The sequence below is a fragment of the Castor canadensis genome, chromosome 8, assembly GCF_047511655.1.
Source record: "Castor canadensis chromosome 8, mCasCan1.hap1v2, whole genome shotgun sequence".
NCBI classification, from domain to species: domain Eukaryota; kingdom Metazoa; phylum Chordata; class Mammalia; order Rodentia; family Castoridae; genus Castor; species Castor canadensis.
The window spans coordinates 136,673,388-136,687,407 of NC_133393.1; the positions used below are offsets into that span (position 1 = coordinate 136,673,388).

Sequence of the window (14,020 nt, forward strand, 5' to 3'; positions counted from 1 at the left end):
TCTATCTCAGCAAGCAAAAGTCAGCTCGCTTCTGTATTCAATTTAAGTTGAAAGTGAAAAAACTGGGTGAGAAAAATATAAAATAATGAAGTTCATAATGAAAAACAGGACATGATAAGGACCCAAGAAAATCTGTGAATAGCAATAAATGAGAAAATCTTATGGTTTATCAAGAATTTAACTTTAAGCATAAAATTAAGGGAAAATGCAATTAGAAAACTAACATAAAAACACTTGAATGAAATGGGAATTTTGCTATATCATCAAAAACATGCTTCGTAAAGATTTATATCATGGATAGTACAGGGGTGATACTATAAAACTTGTAAGACTTTCATGTTACAAATTTACTTTTATCACCTCCCAAATCCCACTAAAGAGACAGTAAAGGATTTGTAAAAATGTTTACACCACAAGGACAGGACAATAGGAGAAATGTTAGCAGATATGGAATACCAAGAAAACTTATGGACAATGTAGGGTAACTTTTGAATTAGAGATGGGTAGGGATTCCCTAATTTAACAAACTTGAAAACACTGGAAGTGAAGTGCTAATGGGGGGAAATAATTGGATAGATTGGCCACCAGTGACAGTGAGGCTAAAACAGGATAGACACTAAACTAAACATTTACCCTGGCCAAAAAAATTAGCGGTATATTTTTCAAAGTTGTTAAAGCAAAAGGGTTATGGATTCTAAGAATCCACATACATCGAGCAGAGAGGCGCCTCTCTAAAAATGAGAATACCTATGTATAGTAAATGAAGATTCCCAACCCACTCAGTGTTTTCACACATTTGCCTTAGAGAACATGACAGCTAGCTTTATATCTCTCAGAGAGAGGAAACACTAGGATACACTTCTCTGTAGAATCTGACCTTCTGGTATGGTATGAGTATAGTTTGTCCCATTTGAAACTTATGTTGGAGTTTAATGCCCATTTTAAGGTATTAAAAGGGCATAAACTTAAACAAATCATGGTATTTGAAGGTGGAGCATTTGGAAGATGAGTAAGATTAGAAAAGATTATCTTTTATTATCTGTTATCATGGGTAGAGCCCCATGACTGAATCCCAATGCCCTTATAAAGAAGAAAGACAGAAACCAAAGGACACTTGTGTGCACTCCCTTCCCATGTGATGCCCCACATTGCTTCAGGAACTCTTCCCAACAAGAAGGTCATGACCATTCATGACCCCTCAGCCTTAAAACCACACAACTGTGAGCCAAAGCAAACCTTTTTCCTCTAAAGCTTACTCAGTACATGGTAGTGAACGATTTGTAACAGAAATTGGACTAAGACAACCTCCCAAGAAAAAGGATCTATAAATAACCAGGAAAATGGTGGGGGTATATGTCTTAATCCCTACCATTAAACCTACCTCTAACAAGCTCCATGAAAATAAACACCTAAATCTTCAGCTAAATATAAACAAGGATCACCACACATTTAAAGAAAGTGCCTAATGAACCAAAATATTAAAAAAAAAGAGAAAACTTTTACAGGTTCCTCAGAGGTATAGGAGATATTTGCATCTGTGAAACAAGAGCAGACTGTCACAATGTACATGCATACATACATAGGTAATACATACAACGTTATGCAAGGATTGGAAAATAAATCTAAGGAAATTGCTCAGAAGATAGAATAAAAGAGAACTTATAAGTTAAGAAAAGTTGAGAATCAATAAAGGCATCTACAACCTGAACAACAGGAGTTCTAAACATCTAAACATTAGAAAGAGAATTAAGAAGAACATTAGGAAAATTGAAAATAATTTAGGAAATTTTGCAGAAACTGAAGAAAAATTTCATATTCAAAGACCCTGATGAATGTTCAGCAGACTGAAATTTAAATTATATATATGTATAAATAAAAAGAATAAACTTGTATAAAGATCTTCACAATGTAGTGCTCAACACATCATTGAGGTCATGAGTACTGAGGTTAGTAAAGATAGTCTATATATTTGATTGTACATAACACCCCACATACTCAAAAAAGTTGTTACTTTTAAAATTAGAATGTAAAACTTTATTTTTCCTCCCGTTTCAAGGAATTTATTTTTCTATTTCCAGATCTTCAGTTTCCTTGTATCAATTGCTGGTAACTAAGAAATAGTAAAATAGACCCTTAATCAGTTACTGTCTGTACATACAATAAAACCTACATTACAATGAGAACTTACTAAGTGACTAAGGACTATTTTTCATTAATTATTTAAATTCATACAATAGCCCTTTGAGAAAAATGTTGTTTCTCCCTCATTTTACAATGAGAAAACTAAGACACAGATAAGTCAAATAAAACCTAAGGTAAAAGAGCTAGTAAATGGCAGAAAAAGGAGTCTAACCCAGACTATCAAACCAGAGACCTTCTCCCCCTTTAACTCTCATTAACATTAACTCTTATTTCTCACACTATCCTATAAAAGATACTGGGGAAAAAAAACAAGCTGATGTAGTTGCAGCTTAAACAAAAGACATATTTTTTTTAATGTTTCTGCTACATGATGATGCTCCTGAGAGCATGCTGCCATCTGTGACAGCCAGTGAAATTTTCTATAATTTGGTACATACCAATGGATAGCTTCATAAATACATATTTCTCAAATCAACAATAAAAGATGATTATCACATGAATTTTTTTATCCTGCAGTTCCTCTGAGTGAAAATAATCTTGGGAAGTTCAAAATCTTAATCTAATAAGAATATCTATGTGTTTAATCAATGTTGCCCACAAAAATGTATAAAATTAGCAAAAGAGTTCCTTAACCAATTCTTAGTTAATGGTTTGGTTGTCAACAGTGACAGGTCATACCACCACAAGCATTACAAATTTGGCTAAGAACTATCCCCATTTCATAGATTAACATTCATTTAATCAGTTCTTTTCTTCTTTTGTTAATGGCTCTACAATTATTTTACTCAGTTACAGAGTAAACTTCCTCCATCTCTGTCTTTAAAGAAAAATAATCTGTTCATGTTGCTTTTCTGCACATAAGTCTCCAGTTATTTCCATTGCACAGCAGATAATATTCAAGTTCTTTAATCTGACTTTAATGCTCTATGGTCAAACTTTTTTCAGCCTTTCTTTTTTCTTACTCCATTATACTCACCCAGATTATAACCAAATGGAATTGTTTTCTCCAGCATAATCATACTCCATGTTTTTAATTGTCACTTCCGCTTTGTCTTTCTATATAGTATATGGCAGTGGTTAAGAATTTAGCCTCTAAAATTAGTCAGCCCTGTGTTCAAGTTCCAACTGACCCACTTTTTAGCTATATAATTTTCAGCAAATATGAATTATGTACCATTTTTAGCTATCATTTTCTTATAATCCTCTGGATTCAAAATATAGTTTAGATTTCATTCCTTACACAAAAATCTCCACAGATTTCTCACAAAGATGATGTTACTGTATTCTAAATGCCCCTGGCTCTTTCTATGAGTGTGCACATTAGGATATTTTATTTTAAAATGACAGATGACATAGTGGCAAAGAGCATTGACTTTGAAGCCAAACAGATATACATTTAAGTCCTACCTCTGCAATTTCCAATCAATGACTTTGAGCAAATCACATAATTTTTATCAATCTTCAAGTCTTCTGATCTACAAAAGTAGTTAATAATTCTTATGTTGGTAAGACTATGTAAGAATAAAATGAGTTGCTTGACAGTGGCTGACACATGAAAAATACTAAGTGTTGCTGTTTTTATTATTGTCTTCATCTGAAAGAGTTGCATATACACACAGTATACTCAGGCATGCCCACAGGTATGCACATGTGCCACTTACTTCTCTACTTAATTGTAAGACACTTGACAGAAAGCTTTGCCTTATTCACATTTGTATCTCATACGGTGTGTTGTGCATAATGGAACTTAATAAATATTTATTGGTTGAACTACTGAATGAGCTATCATTTTCATTTGATTACCTAAACTAATATTGAGGGGGATACATAATTGCATCACAAATATCATGACTGCTATTTTATTTTACTTTATATTAACCATTAACAGCAGCTTCAACAGAAATAAAGAAATTTATCAGTGGTTTAGCACTGCCCCCTAAAGACAATATAGGAATTTACTGTGTAAAACTAAAATTTTTAACTATTCCAATAAGATCTTAGAAAGATTTTTATCAAACTAAATATAATCTTCAATTATATATAGGAGAGGAGCCACATGAACTCACTTAAACTCAGAAGGTTTCCTTTATTTCAAGTGCCTTTTAAACTTTTTATTGGAGATCCAACTGTGTTCCTAAAGTTCCAGAAAAAAAAAGTGAAAATTCTTCAATAGAGAATAGCCTTTAATTTATATAGTTTGAGCCTATTAGCATTCCTGGTTATTATTTGATAATTATACAGAAGAAAGTTTAGAACATTCTGCATTATCATAAAAGAAAATGGTCATAATGCATTAAACCACGGGTAGATTCAAATTTGAGTCTAATCAAAGAAAAATGCTTTTTATATGACTAACACTGAAGAAATGGAATTTCCCTTTGAGATGCATGTATACATGTGTGTGTGATTTTTTATATATTTTATGTGTGGTATAAAATACAATTACCTAATTATATATAATGACACTTCATAACTTATAAAATGTTTTCAGATGTAGAGTAGCCTGATAAAATAGGGTAAGGATTATCCCTATTTTATAAATGAAGAAACTGATGCTCACATGTTACTCAACTCGCATGATCATCCTACAAATGAGACCAGATTGTAATCACAAATCCTGTAACTCTAGGTTAGGTTCTATTATCTTCCGACCACACTGTGGAAGAAAGCTCCTAATTAACAGAACTCTTCAAAGGAACAACAGGTGTTCAAGCCAGCTATGTTTGAACAGCTATGTTTGTGCCATAGTCAAACTAATGTAGAACTTGCTACTTCATTAAGAACATATTCATGCCAAACTTCAGAGTGCATTTCAGATTTTACCACAAGTTCTGTAGTGGAGAAGGACTTACAAATCCTTTAGATTACAAATCTTAACCCATCATGTTCCCCCGTCAATGTTGTTCTCTTCATAATGATGGTGTGGTAGAAGGGTGTTCTACCTTTCCCTTCCACTGTCCCTTCCACTGAGAATAAAATTCTGTTTCTTCCCACGGGTTTTGTCCATTGGCTCTTCAAACTTTCCCCTTTATTATGCAGTGCAACTTCACTCTGTGATACATCTTATCTTCAAACTTGCCTAGTTAATCTCATTCCCAGGAGACCTTGCATGGGAATTATTTTTCATCAATTCAAAAGATGACAATTATGTAATAGTATCATGATATTTTATTTTTTTGTATTTTAAAATTGGAGATCTAAGGGCCTAGGCGGGGGCAGTGAGAGGAGGACAATGTAAGATATTAACCTGGTTTAGTTATGTCAAACTCTGAATGCAATGATCAAACAAATGATAAGTGCATAATTATATTACTAAAAAAGGAGCAGACTCAATTATCTTAAAGTTAGTCCTGAGAAACAGATCACATGACAAGCTTAATATATTAACCATGCTCTGAAAACTTAGTGCCAAATGTAACTTTTTCAATAGCTTCTTAACACTGAACATCTCTTTAAAATTTTCTGAAATTTACTCTGAATAAGCTACCTACACTATCTTTTCCACCACAATCATTTGACTCAGGCTAGTGAAAATCGCAAAAGCTACAAAAATTAAGTCTTCTGAAAAACTGAATTTCTTTCAAATTAGTTTGAAGTTAGCTATGAGTCCTTAAACACATTTAAACCTGTAAAGAAAGAAAAGTGAAAAAGAAAAACATGTCTTTATGCCAATGAGTACACTGTGTTTGCCTCCTAGCAGTCACACACCACAGCGATGTTACTGTGTGTGGAGGATATTTTACACTTGAGGATATTTTAGTGTCAAGTGTATTTCACATTTAATAGTAATTATTTTAGTTGTAATGATTATTGAAAAATAAACTAAGGAAAATCATTCTCCTTTAAATAGTGCTTGAGACATAATTCCTCTAAGACTCTCAACTCCTACTCAGTTTTGTCCTCACCAGTTGTTTGTATGTCTGATATCTTTTACATAGTATCCATCTAGGAAACAAAGAAACACATTTGGTTTGCTATTCTACTTTAATACAACAAATTTGTCTGTTCTTACTATCTTTTCCAAAGTGGGTTTACATTTTACATTCCCATCAGTTATATATGAGAGTTCCAGTATATCAACATGCTGGCAAAATGTAATTTTTGCCATTTGAAAGGGTGTGTAACCAGTATCACATACGTTTCTAATCTACAATTCTGGTAATAACAGAATAACTCAAGTGTGTCTCCTCTGCTTAGGACCTATTCATTCAAATCATGAGCAGTTTTCATTAGGTTAACTTCCCATCACTGAGTTCTGAATACTCTTAAAACATTTTATATTCTACACAGATATCCTTGTGCTCTTTGAACAATAGCTAAGAAATATTTGCCTATCTCAAAGTTGTAAAGATATTCTATATTTTCTTTTGTAAATTTAACATTTTTGCTTTCAAATTATGTCTTTCAAGTTAATTTTTCTGTAGGACATGAGATGAGGGTTGAGGTTAATTTTATTTTTCTATAATGTTTCCATCCCATTAGTTCAAAAGATGATCTTTTTCCCATCAAAGTTCCCTGAAACTTTTTTGATAATCAAATTGCCATACATGTGTGCATATTTTTCTAATCTGTTTTACTGATCTGTAACTCTTTCCTAAAACAAATAAAAAATTGGCTTAACTATTATAGTTGTAATCAAGGTTTAGAATCAGAATTAAAATTAAATTAGTTGTTTTTTTAAATTTTGGCATTATACTATTGCATATAAAATTCAGAATAATTCTGTCAATATCTGAAAAAGTTACTTGCTAGAGTTTTGTTGGGATTGAATTGAATCCATAGTACAAATTGGGGAGAATATATGTCTTAACATTTTTGTCTTTCAATTTATGAACTTGGTCAATCTTTTATATAGGAGGTTTTCTTCAATTTCCATCAACTATGTTTCTATAGTCTTCAGTCTATGTAGTCCTGTGTCACATCTTGTTAAAATTATAAGGGTAAACGTATTTCATATTTTTAGAAAATACTTTCAGTCATATTTTTAAATTAATTTCAGTTTTCTTTCCTCCTCAATTATTGAGATAAAAATTATATACATTTAAGGTGAACAATATATAGTTTTAATATAGGTATCCACTGTGAAGTGATTGCCACAATTGAGCCAATTAATGTATACATCATCTCACAGTTACCATTTTTCTACATATGGCAGGAATATGTAAGGTCTACTCTTTGGCAAATTCCAGATGTATAATCCATTGTTACTAACTATAGTTACCACATACATTTGATGTCTAGAACTCATTCATATTATAATTGAAAGTTTGTACACAAGCTGCAAATTTTACTCAAATTTCAAAATTGAAATTTCAACTAATAATAGTTCTGCATGTAAAAAATGATTTTTGTTTATTTACCTTGTTTTCTGTTAAATACATTTTAGTTCTTATTGCTTTTTTATAGACTTTTTAGGATTTTCTATTTAAATTATATGATCTGTGAGTAAAGAGTTTTACCCCTTCCCTTAAAATCTTTATGCTTCTAATTTTTTTTGGCCTTCCTTTATTGTGCTGGCCATAATTGCCAGGAAAATGTTGAACAGAAATGGCAAAAGCAAACATTGTTGTCTTATTTCCAATTTTAAGTGAACAGCATTCATTCTGTCAACATTATATGAAATACACAGTTAGCAATAGCACTTTTATACAGGTCCTCTCTAAGGGTGAGCAAATTCCTTCTATTCTCAGTTTACTAAAAGTTTATATATGAATTTATGCCTTTATAGAAATTATTGATATGATTATGGGTTTCCACCACCTTTACCCTATTAATATGGTGAATTATGTTAATTGATTTTGTTTAAATAACCTTGCCTTTATAAAATATACTGTCATGATTCATAATGCTTTTAAATTTAATAATTTTCTTTTTTATTAGCATATGTTAGTTGCACAGGGGGTTTCATTGTGACATTTATGTATGTGCTTACAATGTAGATTAGATTCACCCCCTCCATTATCCCTCCTCCCCTGCTTCTTAAAATAATTTCAACAGGTTTCACTGTTCTATTTTCATACAGGTATACAAAGTATATTCATAGTCATAGTCATATGCCTCTTTTTATTCAAGATTTTTGTAACCTACATCTATATCTTTTTCTTTTTATACATTTCATTAATCTTTTTTGAGAAATCAACTTTTGATTTAATTGCTTTTTTTCTATTAGTTGCTCATATTCCATTTCATTGATTTGTTTTACTCATTCTCACTTTAGGTTCAATTTCTTCTTTTATACCAATTCTTTTTTTGTGTGCTACTGGGTTTTGAACTCATAGCTTCATGTTTGTTAGGTAAGCGCTCTATCACTTGAGCCATGTCCTCAGCTATACCATTTCTTAATTGAGGGATCTTAAGCCATTGATTTAAGAACTTCCTCCCTTTATCATATAAGAACAGGATTTTATTAGTCCCTCTAAGCACTATATTAGTTCACCTACAAAATTTCATATCTTCTGTCCTTATTTACATACAGTTCAAAATATATTAATCATTTTTGTGAGTTCTGCTTTGACTCAGGGCTTATTATGAAGCATATTATTTAATTTCCATTTACTCGAGGATTTCCCAAATATCTTTGTTATTCATAGTTTCTGACAAATTTGCTTATTTATTTCTCCCTCTCTATCTACCTTTTTTCCTCTAGAAAGAGGAAAGAGTTTAACTTTGTCTCTGGTCTTAAGCAACTTGATTATGACAGATCATCTCGTTTTCTTTGTGTTTAGTTATGTTTGGCATTTGTAAGATTTTTAGGTAGGAACATGTAGTTTGTTATAAATTCCCCGTCACTATTTTTCAATTTTTTCCATTACTTTCCTACATCCAACCTCTTCTCTTCTTCTAGAATTCTAATTACACATATGTTTGATTGCATATTTTTCCACAGGTCACCATAGGTCTCTGTGTTTATTTTGGTTATTTTTCACTTGTGATGTTATCTAGTTCACCAATCTTTGTTTCTACAGTGCTATGCTGCTATTGTATATTTATTATATCTAATTTTTCATTTGAGATATTGTATTTTTTAAACTCTACATGTTCCATTTGAATCCTTTTATATTTACATTTTCCTTATTTTCACCTCCTTCTTTAAACTCTTGAGTATATCAGGCATATTAACACCAAATGTTTTATTATCTTGTATTCAAATTCAACCACCCGCAATTTCCAAGTCTATTTTTATTGACTAATTTTCACATGGTCATTAGTTTCATTTTCTCTTTTTCATGCATAGTTCTGACTAATTTTCACATGGTCATTAGTTTCATTTTCTCTTTTTCATGCATAGTAGTTTCTATTGTTTAGTTTTATATGTTTTTGAGTTTTGAGCTTGTCTTTTTTTTTAAGTATTGTATATGATTGGTATAAAGTTATTTGGAGATCACTTTAATTCTTATTCAAGTCTTATTTTTAAGTTGTTTTTGGTGAGTCTAGACTAATCTTTATACTGCAGGGCTAGTGCAGCCCCACTACTAAGATTTAAGTTCTCTTCTGGAGTCTCTATTACATGCCCCATGAATTCAGCAAGATCTCTCTTCTTGGGTTAGTGGTAACTTGATTGATTCTTGGCCTTATGTGAGCTCCAGCAATTTTTTATGCTGACACATTCTCAATATTATTTTTACCATGGAGGGTTTTCTTTTCCTGTCTTCATAGACTTTCACTTACCTATGTGCAGGTTGATATTTAGTGATAACTTTAGGAAGGTTTCTTGATCTCTTTATCCATATAGCTCCCTCCTCTCTGTTCCCTGCCTGAAAATTCTTGCTGGCTCAGCCTTCCCCACCTCCCATTCCTGTATTTTCAACTTAGTGAGACTATTTGACTCTGTCTCTGTTCTTCTTCTTTGGGTTGTATTTAGTATATTGTATCTGGGCAGAAAGCTGAGATGACAGTAGAATTTGTCTCCCCTTTTTTCTATTGGAGATCACAGCCCCATTTTTTCCCCAGTCTTACAATGAATATTTCATGTATTCTTCCAGTATTCTGGTAGTTGACAAGAGGAGTTACTCCATACCCAGTTATTGCTTCACAGAAGCTTTAAAAAACACTTTTAAAAAATAACAAGTATTATTCATAGCTGTCTCTTCATTTTAGAGCTCTCTTCACATCTCATATTCCACTGGCTAAATCATCCCATTTTCCTCTATTTTGTACAAATCCTTGAGACGTGTTAATATTCACTCTCCCCACCCTGTCACCTCCACATTTATTAGTTGAAATTAGTCATTTTATTCCATAGTCAGGCTTTCTTTCCAATTTCCCAATTTCCAGCTAAATTGGTACTTGGAAAATAATTTCATCTATCACATATTTTTCAATTATTATTTTGTTTTAATGAAGGCACACCTAAAATCAACCTGAACTTTTTCTAAACATAATTTTACAACATATAAGTTAGTTTGTACCTAATATTTCAAAAAAAATTCATTTAAATTTATTAAATATTAGTTGTCAAAACTCCTGTCTAGAAGGCTAACTAAAGGGTGAGGAAGGAGAAAGCTAAACATGTATGAATTGAAAAGTATAAAAGACATGTATGAAATGGGCAGATCATAAAGTCAGACCAAAGTTATGAGCACTGTAGAGACACCGAAACACAGCTTATGAGAATACTAAGAGGGAACAATGATTTCCAACTAGGGAAAGTGAAGGAGGGAATTCAGAGCCTTTCCTTGCATTTGAGCAATATAACCTCATGAGATGAGAATTCTACCCAGAGGGAAAACTGGGATGGGAAGGAGAAAAGGAATTGCATGACCACAGCAGCATGAATGTAATGGTGATGTTTGGCAAATTTGTTATGAAGAATAGCATGATGGGGATACAGGACAGAGAAAATAAACTAGAGCCCTGTTGTGAACAGACAGTTTGAGACAAACTCAACATTTGTCCAGGCACAACTTTCTAATTCCAAATGTACTGTAATCAAAACTGAGAGAGTCTGTATCTGGTCGAGTACTAAGCATTCAAAGACAATTTTTCTCCCCTGAATTCCCAAAATAAAGATTGTCCAGAAAACTCTATTGTCTTGAACTATTTGCTAGATGTTACATGCAGCGTACCTTATCTTTATGATTGCAGGAACAATATTTTCTATTATTTGTATGTCTTGCGAAATAACTAGCACAGTTCTAGGTACCTCATATGCATATACATTTTGACTGGACAACTGTAGTCCCTTCATATTCCTATTTCCTCATTAGAAATGTTAATGCATATGTAAATATGTAGATGTACATGTACATGTGCACATGTATGTATCGTACAGAAAATAGTAGGTATGTTTGATGAAGAAAGTACATGAGAGATTTTTTTCAAAAATTCTATAGTTGAAAGATTAAAATTTGCATAATAAATACTAATATTTTATCATTTTCGATATATAATAAGATATTCCTTGCCATTTTCATCTTTATATTATACACACTATTCTTCCTATTATATTTTCATTCATTTTTCTAGAGAAGCAGTTGGTCAGTTACACGAAAGTAAAATTTTAGAAAAACAAAGTATATAACTGAAATGTATATTAATTAACCTCAAATAAACAAAACTTATGACAAAGCATTATATATTTAAAAAACACATGTATATAAATCAGACATTATATCTTAGGTTAGCAAAAAGCTGATTAGCTCCAGGATACAATGACTCTGTTCTCACAAAGTGAGAACAGAAATTGAGGATTTCTCAGTCTGCTAGAATTAACATAGCCAAGGGTAAGTTAAGGACACAGTGCTGCTGAGAGTTGTGGCACAGACGGTTTAGACTAATGATTGGATACTTTTGTGCGACTTCCATCATTCACATTATTGCCTGGAGGAAACTGCACAACAAGAAATCACCTTCAATTTCTTTAAAAATAAACAAATATATTTTACTACAAACATTAACAACATACATCTCAAAGCATCTAGAAATTATTTCCATTTCTCCAAGTACATACACAAAGACAGCTCGTGCTAATCCGAGAGTGAAGTGCACATATGAAGAGGAACAATGTGCACAGCATTGGAACCTGTACCACAACTGGCCAATCAGTCTCAGGGAACAAAAATTAGCAGCACGAATAAATGAAAGATACTTTAAAATATTTACATGTGTTCTGCTCATTCAAAACCAGATTGATTTAAAATTCCTTTTAGAATATATACGACATGATGTAAATTAAGAAAGAAGTTCTATCTCTGCAGAGGGTATTTTTGCTGTGTGTCTGTGTGTATATGCGTATCTTAAACATACCTGGTGAATTTATATTTTTCAGAGTAAAGAATTGTTTATAGGTTTTTAAAGGCTATGTGTCCTGTTAGAAATTATCCATATTTGAGGCAGAGTTGAGGACTGTGGTTCGAGGCCAGCTCAGGCGAAAAAGGTGGTTAGACCCTGTCTCAAAAACAAGCCCAGGCTGTAATCTCAGCTTCTTAGGAGAAAGAAGCAGGAGGACCATGGTTGAGGCCAGCCACAGGCAAAAAGTGTGAGACCCTATTTGAAAAATAACAAAGGCCAAAAAGGACTGGAAGTGTGACTCAAGAGCTAGAGTGTCTGCTTAGTGAGCACAAGGCCATGAGTTCAAATCCCACCATCAACCCCCTCAAAAAATTATCCAAATTTTTTATCTTAATTTATAACTACCTAGTGTTAAGGTTTATCTAGATTTTAGGCTGTTTTTTAATCCTAATAGCATCTCATCTATTTCACTGGTCACAGTGAACATAATTGTGTACACACTAGAGAGAGAAGGAAATGAGTCTGGATGAAAGGCTTCAGAAGCAAATATTTGGTATCAGTCTCTTATCTTAAGGCCCAACTATAACCTGGATGATTTTTAATGTATTTATTTACTTGGGTAATTATTCATTTACATGTTTATTCATTTACTTAGCAGTGCTGGGGTTTGAATTCAGGGGCCTCATGCTTGCAAAGAGGCATTCTACCACTTGAGCCATATCACCCAACCCCAGTGTTATTTTAGCAATGTTTTAAACAAAATCCATGAATCTGAAAAACATAATCCATGATAAATTCAGTCTCTCACCTAGACAATTTTGCTTTTGCAGATTGTGGTGCCTGTGGGCATTCTACCTGGCTGATTTTAAGTAAAAAAATAGTACTAAGACAATCCTTTTTTGGAGTAGCAGCTCATAAAGGGGAAGATCTTAATCTTACTTATGCTTGCATTCCCAGTATCAAGAGTAGTATGTGGTACAGAATGAGTATTCGAATGGCTGAATTTAAAATTCTTTTGTATGCTCAAAAGAAATCAATAAATGCTTTTTATAAAAATATTTCACTAATTTACAGTAGACAAAGGAATAACTGATCACATTTTCTTCTCCCCAAAACAATCTTTAATTGATAGGCAGGTTACCAATTCTAAATGTTCTTAAAACCTCATCTCTTTCTTGACATAAAAAAGAAATTTAAGTGGAAAAGAACTTTCCAGATGTAACAGGACAAGCTGAAAACACAGCACTATCCTCAGCCAGTCAGCATTTAATGAAATCCCCCTTATCCAAGTTCAAACACCCAAATTGGAATACTCAAGCCACATCCTGTCTCATCAAAGCATTAAGCCCATGCTGAGTAAGTCATCCATCTGAGACACCGAAGGAGGACATACCCAGGACAAAGACATCAGCAATTTCTGATTTACTATCTGCTATTATTGACTCATTTCCCATGCTCCATCTTGGTCCTTATCATGGTGAAATAATTTTCTCTCCAAGGAAAGAAATTTTTCTGTTTCTCAGCCATGTATTTTCATCATTTGAAAATTTCTTTCAAGCACACACAATTCTGACCAAACAGAACTCCAAACAGATCTGACCCTATACCACTAAATCTGTCACATCTCCAGAAAATGTCATTCTGTCAC

At 32.7% G+C, this 14,020-nt stretch overlaps 1 protein-coding gene across 14 annotated transcripts in view; it reads right to left on the reverse strand.

Annotated features, from left to right (window-relative positions):
- Anks1b (ankyrin repeat and sterile alpha motif domain containing 1B) overlaps positions 1–14,020 on the reverse strand; it is a 1,133,346-nt gene that overhangs the window by 833,149 nt on the left and 286,177 nt on the right. The gene's annotated exons all lie outside the window — the stretch shown is intronic.